A 25,775-nucleotide genomic window follows, 5' to 3' on the forward strand; every position below is an offset into this window, starting at 1 on the left:
CCCATAATCAAATAGGTCTGTGTAGGGACTTTTTATTGTCAAGTTGAAAGAGCCTAAAGAAAAAAACAATTACCTTCCCAAATGAATAGCATCCTATGGAAGCTCATAAGTGACTGATTAGGAATGCTCTAGATAGGCAGCAACTTTACACGCTATATAAATAACACATACGTGAAGCACATAGGAGGCTGGACTCTTAATTGATTCCAATAGAATTTGATACAGTGGTCCTCAATTGTGATCATTGAATTGCCTAGATGTCTTTCTTATTTGACTCACATATTTCAGCCTGGAGCCAAATCAGATGTGGGAAATAGTCAGGTGTGATATAAAATGTGTAGTGGAGAGGAATTGAGAACAATTGAGAACGGTTTTGATGCACACCTTCCAGCCTAGGGTGTGTTCACACTTGGCATGTTTGGTTCGATTAAAACGAACCCTGGTGCGATTGTTCTGTTAGTGCGGTTCATTTGAATGAGTATGAGCGCTGCCATCCGAATACTGAACAGATGGGTCTCGGTCTGCTTCCAAAAGAACTCTGGTGTGGTTTGAATGAAATATAAATGCAACATGGACCAAAGACATAAAAATAATCCAAAAACAGGACATGATGTCACAAGATGCTACCCTAAAAAGGACAGAATGCTCAAGCATACCTGTTTTTTCTCATCATAGTCACGATGTTGCCCATCACAGTTCGGTACAGGCATCAGAACCACGATCTTCATTTGTGTGTGTGACGGAGGGATTCCTGCCGCTGTTTTTGACTCCTTTACACATTTTATAAGCTCTTCACGAGTTTTCAGCTGGTCAAAATACCATCATACATACAGTGAGCGCATTTATCCAAGCACACAGCATTGTTTTGGATGTTCGGTAAGTTCCAACGCAATGCGTAATAAAAGCCGACCAATCAGGTTGTGAACATATCTCTGTGCCTTTAGGTTCGGAATCTTTAGATTTGTGTGTTAAAATGCCAATGTGAACGAAAAGCGGACCAGTACCAAATGTTTTTTGGGGGTTTGTCTGGACCAAACAAACCAAGCGAACCAAACAAGTCTGAACACACTCAGAATTGAGTATGCAGACAGACCACGGTATAGACAGAAAACATTTTTTTTATACTGGGTTAAATATTAGATATTTCTCTCAGCCTATCCACAATCTTAGATGATTTTTCACTAAGCCTGTCGTAATGCATTCTGGGACTGCGTTCTCCACAAACCATATGCCAGAGTTTCAACCCTACAGGGGCCCTACAGTCCTGCAAAGTTCATTTCCAACCTGCTTCAGCACACCTGCATGTGTAGTTTCAAGTGATCCTGAAGAGCTTGATTAGCTGCTTCAGGTGTGTTTGATTAGGATTGGAGTTGTACTCTGCAGGACAGTGGTGTGTCTCAATCAGCTCCCTAGCTTCCAATGAATCCATGAATCAGTATATAGTGTAGGCGTAAACAAAGTCGGGCACTGGTAAAGCCTGGTTCACACGGCAGGATAATTAGGCCGATTTTAGCCCCGATTCACCCCTTCCGCCAATCTTAAGGATGCTCCGATTGTTGTGAATTCTGTCCCTTTAAATATTAAGTTGGTTGCGTGTGTGATATTTTAAGTTGCATTGTAAGCAAATAACGTAGTGCAGCGTTCTCAGCACATACGAACTCAGCGTAATTGGCTATTCACTAAGCTACTCCAGTTGAGCGATCATATCGCGTGCACGCATTCATATGCAGTGTTTATGTGCAAGAGAAAGTTTATGACAAAGTAAGTTCTCCTTTACGTATATTGTGAATAACAGATTGTCATACTGTATCCCAACTGCACTAAGTTAGACCATGCTTGTGGTGTGGTTGATGTTTAGCGATCTTTCTGAGTGTAATTTGATACTGCTTAACGAGCGGATTATCCCGCTAGCATCGCGGCTCGTATTGTTCATGTTTAGCCTACTAGTTATTACTTTGAAGTGAATTTCTCCGTGGATAATATCTTTCACTGGTTGTCATTTATTACTGCCTGTATTAATGAGACAGTCCAATTTCTATAATCCACATTTTGGTGTTTTGTCATTGCATTATGCAGTTTATTACAGACTCATACTAATCCCAGATAGCACACGTACGTCGGGCCGACGTTGGCCCAACATCGAGCGTCGGCCTCCCTCCCTTTAACATCGCAAAGGCGTCGGCCAGGCGTAGGCAGATCTCTTGTCAGTCAGTGCTCTATTTCCCAGCTCCGTTACGTCGGCTTTAGGTCGGCCCACTATACGGGAGGCCGATGTCGCGTTGTGCTTGTGAACTTTCAAGTCGCTTTCAAACACTGGAGCGGCCGCGGCGCAGAGTTGCCATGGAAACGCCGCGGGACCACTGCGACTGGTAAGCAGGAAAACTCCCTCTCTCGCTGTTGTTTTCAAATTCACTGCTTTCAGGTCATATTAGTCTCTAAAATCACACGGATAATACACACAACTGTTCTTGACACTTCTCTTACTTGTAATTGATACGCTTATGTTGAATATTTACTTTTATAGACATGGCTTTGTGTCTTCGGAAAAAGTCCGTTAGCATCTCAACCGTTTTCAGAGAAGGTAGCAGCTAAGTTAAGCCATATAAATTGTCTCTGGTTAAGCTAAGTTAACGTTAACTCGGTTGAGCTTTTGTTTATGAAAGTTTGGGCTTTTAATCACCTCTTATGTGTATATGAGAGGTTTTGTAAAGGTTTTACTTGGAAGTGAACTAATTTATTTTACACAAACGTAAACATAAACATATGTAATCGGTGACGTCACTTACATGGAGAACTTACACTTACACAAGTTACATGGTTGAAACTAGATCAATGGTAAACAAATATTGATTAAAAAAAATGTTCTGTGATTTCAGCAGCAACAAAATAACCCATAACAGAGGGAAAGCTCCACGACTTCAACATTTCTGAAGAAAGCTACTGCTGGAGAAGTAGGAAATACAGGTAGGTAGGTAACGTTAGGAAATCCAAAACTAAAGAATTAATTACTGATTTTAGGAAACAGAGGCCCCCTCTTCCCCTTACTATCATAACCTATTGAGATAATACAAGAATACAACCTTGGCACAATAATTGATAGTAAGCTATGTTTTGAATCACACACTGATGCTGTTTGTGCCAAAGCCCAGCAGCGAATGTATTTTTACCGTAGACTGAGGAATTTTAACATTGACCCCACTTTGATGAGAATGTTTTATTCTTGTTTTATTCAGTCTGTTTTAACCTTCTGTTTTATCTGCTGGTTTGGTTCCTACAAAAAACGATTAGAGAGTTAGGACGTGTAGCAAGATTGCAGGCTTTAACTTTCCCCCTCTCTCACACATTTAGCAGCTACTCCAACAGAGTGGCAAAGAAGGCACTATCTATTGCAGCCAAGCGGCAACCTCCCCGTCTCTCTCTTGAAACCAACACGGAAGTGAGGCAGGGCTCTAGAGTGCGACCAATTTGGTCGCATATGCGACCAAATTTTGTAAGTGTGCGACTAACATTTTTCCTAGGTCGCACCGGTGCACCTAACGTCCTCGCATCCGCTGCCTCTCCACGAACGTTTGTTGGCGTTTGTTCTCCTTTGACGGAACTCGCACTCTTCTCTCACGCGATGCCACAGCTCGCACAACATGACAGCCCTGCTTAATGAGTGACGACGGAGGACAGAATTAAACATTCAAACGTAGCCTGGTTACACTAAAGGTCTGTTATAGCCTATTAGTCTGATTTTATTTTAAATTTCGGCTTCCAAAGATTATAAAAAATAATATATTGAGGTAAAACCATTAAAAACTATCTAACTACGCGCAACTTCTTCCCTTCGCAGCATTACGCTGTCATTTCTCCCTAAAACTCAGATTCAGAATCAGCACGATCGGTGATTGTTGTAAATGCAGTCTAGGTACTGTTGCTAAATTGCGGGACGCGTTTAATAATTGAAAGAGCTATTAAAAAACACAAAAATCTGCGCAAGAGATGTTGTTCGCATGGCGGCGCGCGCTCCGAAACAGACCGAGACAAGCAAATTATACTTTCGGTTTCATGTGCAGATTGTGCGCGTCTAAACGATCAATTGTACACAAAAGCGTGTCAAAATTACCGGCTTTGAGATTCACTAAAAACAGTTTATGTCTTAAATGGACGTAGTTATGGAAATAGTTGGGAGAATATGGTGCATCAGTAGCCTATTAGATCTGCACCCGGTCTTAAAGGGGCCGCAGTCTAATAAACATGCTGACGATTGCGCCATTACTGCAAATCAAACAACAAGAGAAAAATCACTCACAGCTCTTGAAAGAATAACTTCAGCTTTAATAAGCATTAATCTATTTATGATAAATTTTACAGTGTTATTTTACATTTTATTACTTTATTAGATTTCTTTTTAGACCATGCCTGAACAGTAGTAGGCCTTCCTGAAATTAAAGCACTGTGTAGGCCTATATAAAGTGTATCTTTGTTTAATTGTTTATCTTTTGTTTATCTATTGTTTATCTTTGTTTATTATATATAAAACAAAAAGAACCATAAGAATACAGTTAAAGTACTGTATCGATAAGCAGTATCGGTAAGAGTAGGAATACCGTTAATAATTGTGCTTCAAAAAATAAATAAAAGTTTTTACCTACACCTTCTTGTTTAAATTCATTTACATAATATATATGAATGTGTATAGAGCGTGATAAAAAGGTGACCTTAAAATTGTGGCGTTAAAGGTGATACATCCGAGGAAAAATTTGGGTGCACCCAAATTTTGTGCTGGTGCACCTAAATAAAAAAGTTAGGCGCACCAGTGCAACCAAGGCAAAAAGTTAGTCTGGAGCCCTGTGAGTTGAACTGCAATTCATTAACTGGCCGCTTGGCCTGGCTGCAGAAGTGAGTCAAATCTGTATCTCCCTCATGTTAAAATTACCAACTTTACAGCAGAAAAAAAACATGTTTACAGCCTGGTTCTCTCTGTGGCTTTGGTCTATACAGCTAATTTTGCCCTTCATAACAACTGTGAGGGGGGTGAATTTATTTATAACTCATCCGTTTAGTTGATTAATATTTAAATTTAAGGGTGTGGCCACTTTAGTGACAGGTGGATTCCCGCTGATGTCAATGCTAGCCGTTTGTCTGCTGTTACTAGCCGTCACTTCACCTCAGCAAATGTTAGCTGCTGAACTTGCCTTTTCTGCGGTGTTTGTGCTTTTTTTCGGGATTATTTCATACAATTTAATACTTGGGTACAAAGCCCACGTCTTTGGATTCAGTCGTTGTCGTCGAGTATCGTTTGAGAGAACAACCAGCGCTGTATTTCAGTTGTTTTCCTCTGTGAACATGCACTAATGGATGTCAGACAATTTCGTTGCTTTTTGGGGTTTTCAAATTTAAAACGTCAATAAAGGCTCGTTTGTTCTGCTCTCACGGAACAGATGGATTATAATATGCTTATGTACCGTGACCGTCAGATGAAATCATGCAGGCGTCGGCGCTTTCTCCGTCCGTGCAATAAATGCACATCGATCCATGAATGAGCGCGGATTTTCTAGCGCATTTACTTGCACTTCAAAGGCAATATATCTATGGTTTAACGGTTTAACCCATTTGAGAGGCGGCCAAAATCAGAATTTAAAATGGACTGAATAAGCTCTCTACGAACTTGAGCGATGCCGCGCTGACGGACCATGAAAGAGTGACTGACATGTAACGTTATGCACATAAATATCACTGTCACACACAAACACTCTCGAAGTAATACACAGTCTCACTTGTAGCCATGTATTTAACTATTATAATATTTCGAAGGGCAAAAACAGGAACTTTTAATTGGCTTTACATCATCAGCTAACTCGATCACGTCGAGCTAGGTGATTTCAGATAGCCAGGCTCCTCAGCTCCACTCACGCCCCGCCTGTTTGCCTATTTTCTGTTATCCGGGAGTGACGCAAGGCCAAGATGGCGACGGATGGCTCCGCCCACTTTAGGCTTCAAAAATGCTCTTCAGAAACCTACGGGTGACGTCACGGACACTACATCCATATTTTTTTACAGTCTATGATTGCAGCTGACCCTAGTCATCCTTTGTCCTGCCAGTTCAAGCTACTTCCCTCAGGCCGTAGGTACTCCATGCCCAGATGCAGGTCAAATAGATTCAGAAACTCATCTCAGAAAAGCATTTCACCTCTGCTGTAGCTTATATATAATATAGCTTAGCTATAGCTTCTTACTTGTAATAAACCTGCCATTATATAATAATATTGTTGGCTCTGTGACAAATGGTGTGTTGTGTTCCTAGATCCTTCAATGTTGATGCCCTTGCCTCCACCGTAGCAGAGTTGGGCTGATCATCATCTCTAAGGCGCTATGAACCATATGATTAGTAAGTAAAACTTCAAACATACACTAATGTCAAACATACACTAATTGTGTTGGTAAAAAAATTATGTTTTGAAAGAAGTCTCTTATGTTCACCAAGACAGCATTAAAAACAATAATATTGTGAAATAATATAACAAATTTTAAATAACTGTTTTCTATGTGAATATATTGTAAAATGTAATTAATTCCTGTGATCAAAACTGAATTTTCAGCATCACAGCTTCATATGATCTTTCAGAAATCATTCTAATTTGATGATTTGACGCTCAAGAAAAATGTATGATTATTACCAGCTTTCATTTTCTCAAAGGCGTAGCAGAATACCCAGGGCTTGTTTTACACCTATCACAATTTCTAGCCACTGGGGGACCATAGGCAGGCTAGGGGAACTCATATTAATGTTAAAAAACCTCATAAAGTGAAATTTTCATACCATGCAACCTTTAAGTGTTTTCTACCAGTTTTCTATGTGAGGAAAACGCTTAACTGTACATAGTAGTATTTTATAAGTATTTTTTAACTATTTTTAATTAGTATGGTGTTTACAGAGTTATCATTTATTTATTTTAATATCACTGTCTATGCGTTAAGTCACGTTCTGCAAGTGCAAATCTCTAAATTCAACTTTGGACTTGTATTTTACAGGGGACAAGTTCTCAAATTCACATCTTTATGCTCTTGAGTTTTGCTACTCTTTTACTTTCATAAATAACCTTCCTGATAATGTTCGGGGCTCAGACACACTCTCCCAATTTAAATCTAGACTAAAGACACAACTCTTTAGCCAAGCATTCAATTAACACATCTCATAATCTTGTTTTACAGTTAATATGTGATGAAATAGTAAAAAGTGCACATGATCATCTTTTGCCTGAAATAATATGAACTGCAGCTATGCTAATCTTTCTCCTGTTGCTTCCCTGTTTCTATCTCAGGATGCTCAGCAAGTTCACTAGAGATTATAGCAGCTCCAGTTTGGATCCAGCCTCACTTGTGAAGACTTCAGATGATGGCAACTATAGATGGACATAAAAAAACTGCCAGATATTAAGGTGGGGTAAGCAATATTTCAAAAACGCTGTTGGAAACTGTTGATATTTGGAATGAACCCAAACAAACCATAGTAAAAGTGTAATACCATAATAGAAGTGACGCGCATGCGATGCGGCGTGCTCGTTTTTCCAGGCACGCATATGCCACAGCGAGATGAAAACATCTCAACTTTTCAGAATGCCACAAGCGCACCGCAGGTCATGTGACAAAAACCAACCGATCAGCTTTGGCCTTTCCGTAACAACATGGAAAACTCGGCCGAACAGCCGATCATAGCTGTACAGGGCGAGTTTTTATTTCTCATCTCCATAAATATATCTAGTAGTAAAGCTAATGCAAGGGCTAGAAATCAATTAATCCTTTGATACTTCCTCGTCATCATGGAGAGCGCAGTTCATGGTTGCATAGCAACGACAGACGCCATGGGAGCGCAAGAGCTTGTAGAAAGGAGAGGGCGCTTTCCACACGTTTTTAAACGCGATATGTGAACGGCTCCTAATTCAGGATAAACTGAGAATCTATTTGGTTTAAAATCATTTTTGTTTTGTTTAAAATGGAGACCACGATAACATACATCAGAATAACATGTTTCAGTCTATTTAAAAAAAAGATACTCAATTGAATCATTAATTCAAACACTTTTAAAACCAATTAATTCAGTGTCTCATTCATAAACACCTGGGTTGGGTTTCCCGATAACGTTGTCTCTTAGCGTGCTACGAAGACTCTTAAGGTATAACTTAACTAAAGGTATACCATTTATAGGCGTGTTCCGGCGTGTATACCTTAGAAAGCTGCTAAAGATATTCCTTCTTACGTGTGACGTTACCCAGTGCTACCCGTGGCGATGCTGCTGAATCTGCTGATATCGATGGCTCGAGAATCAATTATTCACTCGTGCAGGGGCTGCTTCACTGCGTTAACTGAGAAAGCGGTGTTCTTTATAAAAGCAATTAAGAAATGTACGCGGGTTGGGTGAAAATAAACACTGACATTATGGATTCGGATGGCAATAAAATCACAGACTTAACCCTGTAAATGTTTAAAATACCATACGAACCCATGAGAAACAGTTAGCATCTACTTACAATTTAACTGACAGTCTGCTTTCACTGGCCTTTGAAAGCACTCCGCGGACGGCGCCGTCTTTTAGCACAACTATTCGCTGTATCGCTGCCATAGTTTGAGCAAACTCCCCACAACAATCATTCCCTTTAAATAGACTATTAAACCTATTAAACTATTAAATGGTTTGCCAGCTGATATACCTTTGATTGTTGTTAGATTTTTAATTATATTATCCAGTGTAATGACAATTTTATTCTTAGCTTTAGTCCTAACTGCTTTTTCTCAATGTTTTTCACTCTGTTGTTACAGGTTGCCAGGAAGAATCCTTCTCTACATGTTGCCGTTCCTTTCTGATCCCTTTTCTCCTGGAGGTCTTTCTGGTGTCATTAAAATGTCTTAACTTGATTTGTGTCTGTTCATTATACTAGAGACAGTTACACACAAAATTAAGAAGATATTTTTCAATGTCAGTATAGCCTACTTTTTTCATATTGGATAGTCAAGTAACTCCAGGGCTGTATATGTACATAGACATTGAGGGGGACAAGTCCTACACTGCAAAACATGCTTTTCTTACTTAGTATTTTTGTGTTGTTTCCAGTCCAAATAACAAAAAATTCTTAAATCAAGAAGCATTTACTAGAGAAGTAAAATGACATAAGAAATTCTATTTTGTTTTCAGATAAACAGAGTAATTTAAGTAATTTTTTGCTTAAAACAAGCTAAATTATCTGCCAGTGGGGTAAGAAAAATTAATCTTGATTCAATTGGAAAACAAGATTATTTTTTCTTACCCCACTGGCAGATAATTTATCTTGTTTTAAGCAAAAATTACTTAAATTACTTTATGTTTATCTGAAAACAAAATAGAATTTCTTATGTTATTTTTCTTGATTTAAGAATGTTTAGATATTTGGACTGGAAACAACACAAAAATACTAAGTAAGAAAAGCATTTTTTGCAGTGTATAATTATACGTCAATAATAACAATAGTATGTCAATAATTAGAAATAGCCAAACTGGAAATTCAATATTGGAAATTCTTGCTCCGCTCTGTTTTTAGGTTGGCAAAAAGGTTTAAAACTTACATTTTAGGCTGGTCTACCTTACAGAGACCATCCAAATAGATAGCCAATCAAATCATAGAAGGCGGGGTTTACTGTTCACAGAAGCAGAGCATGTGTTTCATCAGTTTAACTTTGAAAGAGTGCGAGGTAAGATGGAAGTGTAAAACTACTCCACTTTTTTTTCTTGAATATGGCCATTTTGAGGGATGAAAGTTGCATGTGTTCAGTATCAAAGCTATTTTATCAATTTAAGTCTCGGGGCAATGTTGACTACAGTTTATGTGCTGCTGAGTGAGTGTTGCAGCGCGATCTCCGCTCTGTGTGTGTGTGTGTGTGTGTGTGTGTGTTCGTAAGTGCGTGCGTCAATGAAAGCAGCGCATGGTGTCTAATGTAAGGAGTAGCCCGAAAGGTCCGACCTATAAATAAAGGTCCTATAAATCCCATGCAGAGCTGCCAAAAGATTTACAGCTTTGCATCGTTCAAACATCGGCCGGAGATCATTTGCGATCAAAGGCCGACGTCGAGGAGACATATTGCCGATGAGCAAACGATCTCTGAGCGACATCGTGCCGATGGAACTTTGTACATCGGGCCAACGTCGGCCCGACGTACGTGTGCTATCTGGGATATATTTCTCGATTTATATTTCATGCATCAGTGCACTTTACAGAGATGTTTATATGTGAGTTTGCAATCTAAGCTGTTGAATAATTTTAGACTGTGAATATTTATTTCTGTTATATTATTTGTTTCAGAGACTACCTCAAGTACACTATTATGTGTATTATATGGTCACTCTTGTGCAATAAACAGCTAAACTCTATCTGATGACTCCGACTCCCTGACCAGAGTTCTGCAGCGCTCAATAATATAATCCACCAGTTTCAGTGGGGCAATCCCCAACATATGGTCCTTCGAGCCGGATCTATTGACTACTGCAGTGATGTCATTGGAAGAGCGATCAACCTCTCTCCCTCATGCTGAGACGTCAGACAGACCCTCAAGGCATCGTCGCACACCTAAGCATCTGGAGGAGTATCTCCTTGATTACAGCCATCACCGACCTGCTCTTTCCTCCCCACCTACAGCAGAGGTGCCAGCGGAGCAGAGAGGAGCAGCAGCCGCAGTGGGCATAATTAATCAATCACGACCAGTCTCCAGTCAGGGTGAGCATCCAGCCACAAGCTCCACAGACTTATTAAGCATGAGTTCACTGAGGGAATTAATGAAGTCTATCTCCGAAAAGGAAAGAGATGAAGCAGCTGATATGGCTGCGCTTCAGAGCAAACTCAAGCAGTATGAAAAACGACAGCGTCGGCGTCAGGATCTGATGAAACATATCACATCATTCCTGAGGGAAGAAGGGGATGAAGAGGTGCAAAGTGTAAAGCCTGCCACACCACCGATGAGATCACCTCCAGAAAACTCAGCTCATCCGACCCCTTCATCAAGTCATTCTTCCTATTCATCACAGTCACCTGACATTGAGTTACATACCAAAGGACAAGGACATGTGAGTGCCACACAAGTAAATGTAAGCACACCTACTGCAGAGGCAGAGCACTTTAACTCTGGTTTCGTACCAATACAGCCAGCCACTTCACTCCCTTTGTACTCACCAATTTCGTCTGGTACGTTACCTGCCGCCGTGCGCCAACCACAGTATGACACAAGAGCAGATACTGTGCCACTACTGCTTAATACACAGTTTTGCCCATATGATGATGCTGGAACTGCCTTTCAGCCTCGGATGCAGCCACAGTTAGTAGCTCCCACACCAACCTACCAACATCCCAGTGTGCCTTACACCTATACAACAGTGGCACCTTCTCCTCGACAACCTGTCGCGGCTCCACCTGCACCCAGTTTTTCAGTTCCTCACTATACTACAATGCCTCCAGTAGCATCAGTGCCTCAAACCCTGCACAGTGCTTCAGTTCCTGCCATGAACATTCCTGCTCTCGCAGACACTTCTCTAAAGCCATTGAGCCAGCCACTGAAGCGACCAAAATACTTGGTGCCTCACCGCCCTTTGCATGCTGTCCCCCAGCCAAAGATTCCTGATTTTGTGAATGACAATGAAAGGGAATTCGCTAACCTGAAGTTAGCTTTGGACAATCTTCTGGAACCTCATGCAGAGCTAGATGAAAAATACAAGTATCACATCTTGCTGGAACACCTTAAATTGCCTGAGGCACAAATGATTGGCCAGTCCTGCCGCCATCATCCCTACCCGTACTCTGCAGCTATGCAAGCTCTTCAGTTACAATATGGCCAACCCCATCAGCTGGCGCAGAGCGAAATAGCAGCAATCCTCACAGCACCAGAGGTAAAACCAAACGATGCACGCAGTTTTCAGAGTTTTGCTCTCCGTGTCCACCTCTTAGTGAGCATGCTGTTATCTTTGGAGGGACCCAGAGGGATGGAGTTGAACTGCTGCTCGCATGTGGATCGTTTGCTTAGTAAGCTGCCGAAGTACTTGCGAGATGGTTTCATAGAGTTTCTCCAGCTACAAGGGAAGCTTAACTCCCCCAGTATTAATCCGTACAACCTACAAGACTTCACAGGGTGGCTCGACATCAAAGCTCAGCAACAGAGATTGTCTAGTAGGTTAGTGCAACGCTACCAGTATGAAAGAGATCACAGTGGTTCAAAGGAGAAGAGTGCTGCTAAACAAAAAAGCCAAAGTACAGCCTTGTATCATGGTGCAGCACCCACTGAGGATAAAGCATCCCCCAGTCCTAAGGTGTCTTGGAAGAAGACCCCCCTCAAAGTCAACTGCCTCTTCTGTGGCAGTAAAGACCACTACATCACTCGATGCAGTAGTATTAAAGAACAGTCAGTGTCTGATCTTTGTAAGTGGATTTCAGAGGGGAAGCGCTGCTGGAAATGTGCCCGTTCCCATGCGTATGAGACCTGTAATCTGAGGAAACCCAGCAGTGACTGTGGTGGTATTCACCTTCAAGTGCTTCATGGCGTTGCTCGAAGTCGTGCAACTGATACATCATCAGCTACCTCGGAGAGCCGCATCTACCTCTTGCCATCCATTGCATCTGGCAGAGTCCTTTTGAAAGTGGTGCCTGTGCTGCTGCACCACAAATCAAAGACAATAGAGACTTATGCAATATTAGATGACGGAGCACAGCGCACTATGATCCTACCTACTGCTGTCCAGCAGCTCCAGCTTAAAGGTGAACCTGAGACCCTAGCACTTCGTACAGTCCGACCAGATACTACTCACCTCAATGGCTCAAAAGTCACCTTCGATATCTCTCCACAAGGTAAACCAGAGAAACGCTATCAAGTGTTTGGAGCATTCACAGCTTCTGGCATTGATCTGGTGGAACAGTCATACCCAGTTCAGACTCTTCAGAGACGGTATGCACATCTAAGAGGAGTTCCACTACAGCCATTTCACAAGGTACGTCCGCTGGTGCTCATAGGTTCAGACCAAGTTCATCTTATTACTGCTAAAGAGCCTATTCGTCAAGGCACCAAAGGGGGACCCGTGGCAGTTTGTACAGCTCTCAGCTGGGCACTCCAAGGGGCGGAAATGAGTACTACCGGCCGAGAACCAGTGCAGCAGTGTTTCTTCATCTCCACTGACCACCCAGATGATCTTCTCTACAGAAATGTGGAGCGGTTATGGCAACTGGATGTGCTGCCCTTTCGCAACGAGAAACTGGTTGTCCGGTCTAGGCAAGACAAAGAGGCCATGCAGTTGCTTGAGTCTCAAACTCAGCGAATCAATGTCAAGGGAGTACAGCGTTATGCCACCCCTCTTCTGTGGAACCCAGGTGCTCCAGAACTTAACCCCCTGAGGTCGACGGTATCGCCGGCGATACCAGCTTGCTTTTTTTTTATCAGTGTAAAAGAAACTCATGAATACTCTGTTGACTTTGATTTTCCATAGGAGTTACATACATCAATCGATTCTGTTAAATGTGTATTATTTTTGTGTATACTCACAATAAAAACATAGTGTTGTGCTTTTCGACAAATAAAGAAAAATAAACACGAAGCGAGTTCTGCCTTCTCTCTGTCCGTGTAGTCCATTCTGAAACGCGTCCGAAAATGAACCATAACTCAGTGAATACTTCTCACACATACACGTGATATATGTCTTTATGAAGCTTGAAATCTCTTCTTTTAAATGAAGTAATTTATATAAAAAACAAATATTCTCATCTTGTGAAATCTGTATTAAAAGAGAGCGATTCCAGTCGACCTAATTAGAGCTAATTCAAATGTAATGTGACTCCGCCCACGGAGAGCGCACGCTATTCAAACGCAAATGGCTGAGGTAATCCACGCAATCCTGTGAACGCCCCCATCAGCTCGAGAAAACCAAAACACAAGTTTATTCAGAACATTACTTGCTTACACCGTCTTGCAGCGCTGTGAGGAATAATGAGGAATACGAGGAATAGGAGCTGAGGAATACTAGTAAGTTTTTCCTTCTCGGGTTTCTGTTTATTGACGAATGAACGGCATGCGCTCTGTTTTTTCTCCATTATGGACGCAAGCTCTAAAAAAAACCACTAAAAGACTTTCAAACTTTCACAGAGACCTCAAAACAGAAAGTACAAATCCTTTCTTTAAAACGAATTTCGTTTTGTATCAATTGTATCTTAATTTTAATAATTTTTTCATTAACAACTTTCCTGGATTTAAAGTAAATAAGCCTATCGTCAACGAATGATGATGTTTTAGCAAAATGTATTGCTATACTGAGATGAGTAAAAATCGACTGAAATATGTTGAAATAAAATGTTGGCTATTTGTATAAGCAACGTAAACTGCAAATTAACATTTATATGCCCTAATATTTCATGAAAACAACTTTACAGTCAGGCGAAATATGAAAGACAACATTTTGTTTAGTAGATTTGGGTACAGTTTTTACTGTAGAATATACTGCCTCGTCAAATAAGCTTTTGTTTAGCAATTTCTATATATAAAATAGCCTAATATTTTTGTCAAAAATAAAGTCATCAACTAAGATGTTAGCTGTTCCAATGTTGGCTATATTCAAAGTAATGAATACATAGATAAAATGTAGGCCTATAATCTTTCTTTTTTTTTTATAAAGAAAGAGTACACTTGAAATATTGTTGAAATTGTAATTATTGTTGTAATTGTAACCTTTTTAATAAAATAGCACAACATATGTACAAGATAGATGTAAGCAAAATCTTAAATGGTCAATATAAGTCTTCTTCTAAATATCTTTTGTCCAAGCATTGTGGCTCAGCCAGTTTCACACCTGTGTGAATGGCTCATCATTATGCAGAGTGGGTGGTAATTCAGGTGAAAACCACTCCTCGTTCACGCCCCCTCGCATATTGGCTTTCCAAGCAAAACCTGTTTTACATCAATTTAAATCAATGTATGGTTTTATTTGAACGATAAAGCAAGACTATTTTCACATAATTTTGAAGAAAAAACTATAGGCGACGACATCCATTGGTCAAAAGTCTTATTGACACATATTTACTATGTGTTTTGTGGCCTTATTTCAGAAATTTTAGTTTTTAGTTTTTTCAATATCCACGCATAAACATTATTCTCTCAAAAATTAAAACATGTACATACACGTGGCTCACATATTATGGTAGCCCTGTTTGTGCTTTATAGAGTGAATTTACACCTTTGCCATTAATATGTTTATAAGCAACTGAAAAAAGCACAAATGTCAGGGCATGTCAGAACATCTCAAGGGCCCAGAAAACCGCTCAGACTCCAGAGGGTTAAGGGCTCCATGCAATCTGTCCTTGCAAATCTGAGGAACACTGAAAGGAGACTCCAGAAGGACCCTGACAAGGCCTCAATCTATTCAGGAGAGATTGCCAAACTCATCGAGGCAGGTTACGTAGTCAAGCTCAACCAAACCGAAGCGACACAAACAGAGGCATGGTACCTGCCCCATCATCTCGTGAGTCATAACAATAAGCAACGACTGGTGTTCGACTGTTCTTTCAGATACCATGGTCGGTCCTTGAATGATCAGCTCGTCCCAGGTCCCACACTTGGACCATCGCTGTTAGGAGTACTCCTGAGATTCAGACAGCATCCTGTGGCAGTAAGCTCCGATATCAAGGGCATGTTCCATCAAGTCCGTCTATTGCCGAAGGACAGGCCCTTTCTCCGTTTCATTTGGAGAGATTTGCAGAGTGAAAACCTTCCAGATGTATACGAGTGGCAGGTTCTGCCATTCGGCACAACAAGCAGTCCATGCTGTGCCATCTTTGCTCTGCAACACCATGCTTGCAATTCTGAAGCCAAATATCCAGGGTTACAACAGCTAGTCCACCAAAGCTTCTACGTGGATAACTGCCTGACAAGCTTCCCTACTGTCTCAGCAGCCAAGCAAACTGTGGATCAGTTACGCAGCATGTTAGCAGAAGGAGGGTTCGACCTAAGACAGTGGGCTAGCAGTCATCCAGCGGTGGTAGCTCATCTTCCGACGGAAGCCCAGTCATCAGCCACAGAGCAGTGGTTAGTGCAAAACCGTGTTGACCTTATGGAGCCCACATTAGGCCTCAGGTGGAATTGCGCAGATGATACCCTCGGCTACCATTATCGGCTCATTGAGCATGCAGAACTAACTATGAGAGCTGCTTACCAGGTGTTGGCTTCCCAATATGATCCACTGAGGTTCATACTACCTTTTACCACCAGAGCAAAGGTGATCATCCAACAGTTGTGGGCTAAAAAGAGAGACTGGGATGACCCAGATCTACCACCAAACCTTCAGGCAGCCTGGACCGACTGGGAAAGCGAGCTTAAACAACTCAGTGCAGTTTCCATTCCTCGCTGTTACATGCCAACCTCTACAACTGCAGCAGAACAGCACAGTTCCCTTCATGTGTTCTGCGACGCCTCTGAAAGAGCATACGGGGCAGTGGCATATTTGGCAGTTCAAACCAGTGGTGACATTCATGTTTCCTTCATAATGGCCAGATCACGGGTTGCTCCTAAGAGGCAGCAGTCTATACCTCGCCTGGAGTTTTGCGCTGCCTTGGCTGGAGCTCAGCTGGCCAAACTGGTGAGGGATGAGCTGACACTCTCCATTAGTGAGACAATTCTGTGGACGGACTCCATGACTGTGCTAGAGTGGATTCAGTCAGACTCCTGCCGGTACAAGGTGTTCGTTGGGACACGAGTCACCGAGATCCAAGAATTAACAGACCACAGCTCATGGAGGTATGTTAATACGCAGGATAACACAGCTGATGACATTACGAGAGGCAAAACCCTCCAAAGTTTGGCCGAGCCCAGTCGATGGAGTCAAGGGCCTCCATTCTTGAAACAGAGCCCAGAGCACTGGCCTAAAAGACCTGAAGTTGCACAGTCAGAAGTAGTTTCCGAATTGAAAGGCCTAACCTGCTACTCCGTAATGGCAGTTGTAACAGAGTCCAACCACCCCGATGTTACGCAATTCAAGAACTGGCGAGAGTTAGTGGGGGCAACTCTACGAGCCTGTCAAGGGGCGGCCGCATCGAACAGTGTAATAATGACTAACAGAGAGGCGGAAGCTGTCCTGCTGATAGCATGTCAAGCTCAGAGCTTCCCGGAAGAGGTGAGAGAGAAGAGAGCTGCCCTTAGAGCACAGAAATTGATTCCTGTGCACAGTCGATTAGTTAACCTCGCTCCAGAGTGGGACCCCCTGACCAACATGATACGAGTTGGGGGGCGTCTAAGAAGGCTGGCAAACTCAGACCCAGAACAAATCCATCCCATTGTACTGGACCCAAGACACGCAGTAACAAAGCTCCTTATTCAAGAATTTGATGAGCGTCTGTTACATCCGGGAGCTGAGAGAGTCTACGCTGAGATACGGAGACAGTACTGGATTCTCAGAGGACGTCAGGCTATCAAGCACCATCAACTCCATTGTCAGTCCTGTCAGCGCTGGAGAGCGCAGCCAAAGGTACCTCAAATGGCAGATTTGCCACCAGAACGCCTCCGTCTGCTCTGTCCACCCTTTTATTCAACGGGTGTTGACTGCTTTGGCCCATACCTGGTCAAAATAGGAAGGCGGAATGAGAAACGCTGGGGCCTGATCTTCAAATGTCTCACAACCAGGGCAGTTCACATCGAGCTTCTTAATTCAATGGATGTTGATGCCTTCCTTCTTGCACTACGCCGGCTCATAGCCAGAAGAGGTCTACCCCGTGAGATCCGTTCAGATTGTGGCACCAACTTCCGCGGGGCGGAAAGAGAGCTACGGGAAGCCTTCTTTAGCATGGAGTCAGAACTCCAAATCCGTCTTGCAGACCACCAAATTGAGTTCAAGCTTAACCCGCCCAGCGCTCCACATTTTGGCGGAATATGGGAGCGCGAGGTCCGCTCTATAAAAAATGCTCTCCAGGTAGCCGTTGGTAACCAAGCAGTCACAGAGGATGTTCTGTCCACAATCCTAGTGGAAGTGGAGGGGATTCTCAACTCAAAACCTCTGGGATACGCCTCAACAGATGTCGCCGACATCGATCCAATTACTCCTAATCTTCTCCTTATGGGGCGGCGGGATGCATCCCTCCCTCAGGTGGCGTATGCTCCAGGAGACATGGGGCGGCGGAGGTGGCGTCACTGTCAAAACATGGCGGACCAATTCTGGATACAGTTCACCAGAAACTACTTGCCTACGCTTCAGACCAGGCAGAAGTGGCATAAAGCTTCAGAAAACCTGGAGGTTGACTCTGTTGTACTGATTGTGGATCCGCAACTCCCAAGAGCTCAGTGGCCCATAGGCAGAGTTCGGAAGACATTGCCCAGCAGTGATGGATGTGTGCGAACTGTCGAAGTTGTTATTGACGGTAAAGCTTACATTAGACCAGTTGCTCGCTTGATACAGTTGCCTGCTCTAGAAGGTAACCCCAAAGACATTTAGAGAATTCCCTTGATTACCCATTTGCTACTCAAATGTGGGGGCGGCTGTTGTGAATTCTGTCCCTTTAAATATTAAGTTGGTTGCGTGTGTGATATTTTAAGTTGCATTGTAAGCAAATAACGTAGTGCAGCGTTCTCAGCACATACGAACTCAGCGTAATTGGCTATTCACTAAGCTACTCCAGTTGAGCGATCATATCGCGTGCACGCATTCATATGCAGTGTTTATGTGCAAGAGAAAGTTTATGACAAAGTAAGTTCTCCTTTATGTATATTGTGAATAACAGATTGTCATACTGTATCCCAACTGCGCTAAGTTAGACCATGCTTGTGGTGTGGTTGATGTTTAGCGATCTTTCTGAGTGTAATTTGATTTACTGCTTAACGAGCGGATTATCCCGCTAGCATCGCGGCTCGTATTGTTCATGTTTAGCCTACTAGTTATTACTTTGAAATGAATTTCTCCGTGGATAATATCTTTCACTGGTTGTCATTTATTACTGCCTGTATTAATGAGACAGTCCAATTTCTATAATCCACATTTTGGTGTTTTGTCATTGCATTATGCAGTTTATTACAGACTCATACTAATATATTTCTCGATTTATATTTCATGCATCAGTGCACTTTACAGAGATGTTTATATGTGAGTTTGCAATCTAAGCTGTTGAATAATTTTAGACTGTGAATATTTATTTCTGTTATATTATTTGTTTCAGAGTCTACCTCAAGTACACTATTATGTGTATTATATGGTCACTCTTGTGCAATAAACAGCTAAACTCTATCTGATGACTCCGACTCCCTGACCAGAGTTCTGCAGCGGTCAATAATATAATCCACCAGTTTCAGTGGGGCAATCCCCAACACCGATTATCGTAAAATAATCTGATCAGATATTCCTGCCGTGTGTGGTGTGTTAAGACTGCTCTCGTCTGCTCGGAAGGACTTCGGGACCGCTCCGATCTCAAATCGGGGGTATCCAACATGTTGGATTGTTTTGGCCCGATTTCTCCTCGTGTGTGGTGTCCCCCGCGACAAACGAGCACGCAGCCTGTGGACTGTGGCATGTAGATTTTTTCTTTCATCCATTGGCTGCTCTATATTATAGTATTTTATCACGCTATCATTTATTCAAGTGCTAAGAAACAATTCAAGCAAGATAAAACGCAAAAAAGAACTTAAATCTTTACTGGCGGCGCGCTGTCTGTAAATCTCCTCTCAGTGTGATGCACACACACACACACACACACACACACACACACACAGAACTCATGTGTACAGAATCCCGCTTCAGACAGTGTGCTGCCGCTTTGCATTCTCTTTCACGCTTGAACGGACAAAAACACACAAAAGTATGCCAAAATATTCACTTTGTCAAGTATCCTCGTAAGCACAGTATTAAATTACGTTTGATCTCGAGGGATTTTGCGAGATTTCCCGTCTGACCTGGGAATGCTCGGGAGTCAAATCGGTTCGTGTGTGATGTGTTGATTTTGCCGTGTGGCTGCGCACCACACACTGTACGACCAAAACTGTTAGACCCGTGATTTTTTATCACCGTGTGTGGGGTCTCTCAGGTTTGGAAAATCGGCCGACAATTTTAAAATCGTCCCGTGTGAACCAGGCTTAAGACAGTAAGGACCCTGGCTCACTACACATTGGGACACTGATAACTATTTCCGGCAACATGACAACGTCCTCATTGTACAACTTCACTATGGTACATATACCATACCATGGTATTTATGAATGTTATTTAAAGTACTGTGGCGAGCACGACGAGGTCGAGGGCCGTGGGAGGACGGCGCGAGGCCGGTGGCGCGATTGATAATGAGCGACACGTGCGCGACGCACCGGTCTCGCATCTCTCACGGAGGAGCGGAAGCATAAAGGAGGAGCGACGACAGTGAAGAGGGAGAGAGGACAGGCCTGTGTTTTATTTGATGTTTTGTTTTTGGTTTGTGTTGCCAGCAGTCGTCCGTGAGGGGCTGCTGACTTTTACTTTCATTTTTGTATTTGTGTGTTTATTTATTAAAATCTTTAAATGTTCGCCGGTTCCCGCCTCCTTCTTCCCGTAACATCTGAATCCCGTTACAAGTACATTATGATAAGTACTTTGCTCGTTACATATACGTGCAACATTTCAGCCATAAATAAATTATAAATGTTAACTAGATTGTTCATTACCTGTCTAGCGATTTATGTTTATGCTGAAATATAATTAAATAATGGATTGTATTTTTAAAAAACGCGTGATTTTAAAAGTCACGCGTGTCTTTATGTGTAGAGTTGACTCATGTGATTTATGTTTCGTGCTTCATAACCTCTGTTAAGGGAACATAGTGAGCGTCGATGCTTCCTGGTTTTCATGGTGCATTGTGGGACTTTTTAGGGAGCTAACGTTTCAGTGCACTGGAAGGATTTTTGCAATTGAGGCAGCCCTTAAAATGTCTGACTCCCTGATCAGTACCCTATGCAATGCTGCTCTAGTATTTGGCAAAAATCTTCGAAGATAACATAAAATTGCTAGCTTTACATTTTGGAATATCCTTTGCTATTGGAGCACACTTATTGATCAGGAATTTTGGTAGGCAGCTCACTGGGCTTTGGAGCAGGTTTTGGCTAAATGCTTTGTTGCTTTTTTGTACTTTTCTTGTACCTCATTAGGGCAAAAGTTTGTTTCCATCCACTTATTTTTAGGTGCATTTTGGGATATCGCATAAAAAAAACGCTGGATGGAAACGCCAAGATGCACATGAATTCTATGAATGCACATAAAAAACATAGTTACTCAATTGACACGGTTACATTTTTTATCCGATAAGAAGGTGTGCAAAAACTACAGAGGAAACACATACCTCGGGGGGAGAAAAAAAAAGTGATTTTCCTCAGTAGGGAATGTGATTGGATAACTGGACTAACCAGTAGATCAACTTCATTGCACAGTATGTCAAATGTTTGATAATTCTGCAATGGTTGGATCATTCTGCAATACCTGAGCCAAAGTCTGTCATCAGAATGATTTTATATAAGTGTCTCACACGATTGCGTTCCCAAACACCAGGCACACGAACGCAAGATAACATGACAGCGTTTATTGCGTTTCACCTGCCTGCTCTGAGACGCAAGTCATTTATGATGGAGGAAAAAAGAGCCACAGTTTATTCCCCAATTGCAGAAACTTTGGATACTTTGCACTAATTTCCCAAGAAGTGACGATTTTGTTCTCTTCAACACATGGGATGGAAACACTGATTTATTCGCAAATGTTTTATGCAACATTCCGATTTTGCGCAAAGTTAAATTTGCTAGTGCCTCACTCTCATCATGATTCAGCAAATGTGAGTCTTTTATTTTGAAACAGTGATATCAAAACATCTGATACTCTTGATCAGCTCACAAAAGTCTATTTAAAAGGCACATCAATATCTATCATTCATATATAAAAGAAAAAAAAAATGTTACCTTCATCTTTTCAACTGTTAATAAATGTACAGAAAATTCACAATAGATGTAGTTATTTCACATCAGTTTATCTTAATAAATAATAAATTAAATAAACAATTAAAAGACTCTTTGTCACATTTGATCCATAATTGTGATTATTAATGTTAACTTTTTAATGTTACAGACATTTCCTGAGGAAAAACTTATTTTACTGAAAGGTCATACTTTTCACCTCCAGCAGTGTTAACAATTTCAGGTCCTCTAAATTATGAGATTGCAAATTAAATTATCATTATTTCCTGGCCAGGAAGAGCATAACTACTTATAAAGGTCATCATTAGGCTACTAAAAACATTTTATTTTAAAGTGTTAGTTTGTACTATAGTATTTGATGTGAATGATTTGAGAATGCAACACATATTTGAATCTACATATATATTTTTTATTCCTGTGATAATATATAAAAATTATAAGCAGTTATCACAAACATCTAAATAATTTAGTTACATTTTACATTTAAAATCATTTCCCACCATCAATACCAGTGGAAAATAGAGTAGCAAAATAAGACAAGACAAGTGTGCTTTTTTATTTATTTATCGAAAAAGCAAAATTCCTGTTAAAGAACTACAACAGTAATCCTGAAACAACATCCACATCAGACGAGTCATGTTGTTACCATGGAAACGGAGATCACAAAGAGCACTGCAGTGCCCATCCATTTCCATGAACCATTGAATGACCTAATTGAGACCTAATGACTCATATTCGGATATGACATTACCACGCAAAGACAAATGGTGTAAAACTGTACAAATTTGCTACAAAATCGAACCTGACAGTTAAAGTTCTGAATGATTATTATCAGCTTATCGTTGTGAATCTGGAAAAGGCAGTGAGACAGTTTTGAACACATTTTAATGTACATGCTCAATAATTGATTTTAGTTCATTGTTACATACATTGTTACATTGTTTCTGTGTTTAAGTGCTATAATCGGGTCCCCGGTGCATCTACCAACCCAGAAAACGTGAAAAGTGACAACCCAGTAACTTTCTTTTGGTAAGCCTTTCCCTGCAAGCATGTCAAAAAATAAGGCGATCAGATTTCGCTCCCCTTCTGACATAGAAAGGGGATCTTATTATAATATTACCACCCCTTAAGGTCCTTGCACACTGAGTCAGAAATTTTCATATGCATTTTTTACGTATTCATCATTTGGTGGCTCTGAATTGTCACAAAACCTCTCCAAATTCTTGCTACGGATGTGAAAAACGCAGAAAATCGAACCCGATCCGAATTTTTTTATGACGGACAAAAGTTTCAGAGGCAGTGTGTAAGCGTGATTGACACAACGTGAGGTCGTATTTATTTTTCAACGTGCAAAAATTTCAGACTCGATGTGCAAGGACCTTTAATCTTCCACCTATGGCGTCGCCATTTGGCCATTGCGTCGCCATTTGGTTTTTGCAAGTGACAACAGTGTAACCAGTTCTAACGCAATGGCAAAAGTTCGAGCAAAGCATGCAAACTGTTCTGTCGTTGGCTGCACAGAACACTATTTGATCAAAAATGTCACAGCCGTCTTATAAAGACCTCAGGGAACTGTGTCAGTTGTGTTAACTGGGAAAAAATGTAATGTCCGCAACACTGCTTTAAACTCCCATATTTAATAAAAAGGCAACATTTCGACCCTGCTGGGTCTTCTTCAGGAAAATGGTGGACACATTTGATGAAGGGATATATATAGGCCTTACAATCAACTGACCCACCATGTGATTTCAATTAGTTTGATTAGGTCTAAAAAAGCCTAATAGCCCCACACATTACTCAATTAAGAGAACACTTACATAGAGGTTTTTTACAAACTTATACATCTCAAAAGGGGGCTTTTTAAATTTCAATATCCCCAAAAGAGTACATAACATAGCCATCCACAGAAAAGAAAAAAAGAGAAAAGTAAAAAGAAAACCAATCAGTGAAAGAAACAGTTTTATATATACAAGCCAACCCAAACCAATTAAAGAACATTACCCCACATATTCATAAAACCTGCTGCAATGTAGTCAGCATAGAAACAGACAATTTCTTACAATTTGAAAAAAAAAAATTATATATATATCAAATTCTTCATTAAGACCATAGGGAGACATTGTATTTAAATAATGAATCCAAAAAGTTTCCCGTTGGAGAAGCCTTTTATCATGATCTCCTCCTCTAGACGGTTTATTGACCCGCTCCACCCCGATATATCTGAGGGCGCTGACATTATGCTCGGCTAGTTTAAAATGAGCGGCGACAGGACTGCGCTCATCCCCTGTTCCAATGGTACTCCTGTGCTCACTGATTCCGGTCCGTAGCGCTCTCGTTGTTTTGCCCACATATGCTAAGCCACATGGGCAGCGAATTAAATAAATAACATATGTGGTGCTACATGTAATGACACCGCGAATGCATAATGTCTTGCCAGTGTGTGGATGATTAAAATTTTTGCATTTATGCGTGTACGAGCACTGGGCACAACTGCCACATCTATAGTTACCATCTGGCATACTAAGAAAGGACGTTGTGAGTTGTGGACGTATATCATTTTTAACTAGGTGGTCTTTTAAGTTAGGGGCACGCTTAAGCAAATAAGCAAAACTCTGATTAGTTTAGGGTCCGAATCAATAATGTGTCAATGTTTGTAAACAGATTTTCTAAATTCTGACACAAGTGGGGAATATTTTACGCAACATAAAGGGGATTTAAAAAAAAAAAAAAAGTAGTGTCAACTGTGCCACAACAACTACATAAATGTATCCACTAACCATTCAGAGACACCCAGGTGCGTCTAAAAATTGCAACCTCTTCCTGAGTCTCTCTGTAAGGCTTGAGGCCAAGATTTTGGATGAGTGAGATTATTCACATGTTTTGTTATTCCTGGAGTATCCGAAGCTTGTGTAAAGGATCGGCTGTCTTCTGAACGGCGCCGGGAGCAGCAGCTCATTTGCATTTAAAGGGACACACACACAAACGGCGAGTTTTTGCTCACACCCAAAAAGGGGAAAATTTGACAAGCTATAATAAATGATCTGGGGGGTATTTCAAGCTGAAATTTCACAGACACATTCTGGGGACAACATAAATTTATATTACATCGTGTGAAAAGGGGCATAATATGTCACCTTTAAGATACCTTACCGGGGCAATAAAGAAAGCAGAATACAATTCATAAAACCAAATCTCCATTGGATCACTGAAAAAAGTTACTTGCACTTACCCAAGAAAGCACTGAATAATATAAGGGAACTACATGGGTAAAGTATGTATGTAAAACATATGTGCATGTGGAATAAAGTGTAATAAAACTTTCTTCTAAATTGGGGAAAACGAAGAAAGGAAAACCGCTGAAATAATACTTACGATTTTTTTTTTTTAAATGAATCAAGAAGAATATTTGATTCGAAACATAAAAAGATCCCTGATTTCAGGAATGTTCCCTATGAATTATAATATGTATGCATTATGGTTGACTCCTCACCTTACTTCTGCTTCATAAAATGCATTGGCATGAAAAAAGTGAAATTTGAAGTATTTTCTTAATAGTACATTGCTAACAACGGCCAAAATTAATGTCTGATTTGCTCTTTTCCTCAAATGTCAAATATGAAACTTCCAATTACTCTGTTTTAGTAATTGCTTCAAGAGTAATTGAAAGACCTGAATTTCCAGAAAGACCTGATTTTCAAGATAAGTACAGGGTTCTTGATGATAAGCTATGGTAACTCCAAAATTGTGACCATTATTTAGTTTGGAAGTGTTCAAATGTTCCTTACAGTATTCATTTTGTAATGGTGACCTAACAGATATGACTGATATGACTCTTATCT

General features: G+C 41.0%; 1 long non-coding RNA gene across 1 annotated transcript; it reads left to right on the top strand.

The window, feature by feature from the left end:
• Positions 1-1,686: 1,686 nt before the first annotated feature.
• Positions 1,687-7,431, top strand: LOC308680309. Its single transcript, XR_014028905.1, has 5 exons — positions 1,687-2,369; positions 2,877-2,964; positions 3,349-3,436; positions 6,290-6,373; positions 7,308-7,431. It is a non-coding gene; the product is annotated as an uncharacterized lncRNA (long non-coding RNA).
• Positions 7,432-25,775: the final 18,344 nt, after the last annotated feature.

Source organism: Scardinius erythrophthalmus (genome assembly GCF_964197995.2).
Source record: "Scardinius erythrophthalmus genome assembly, chromosome: 20".
NCBI lineage: Eukaryota > Metazoa > Chordata > Actinopteri > Cypriniformes > Leuciscidae > Scardinius > Scardinius erythrophthalmus.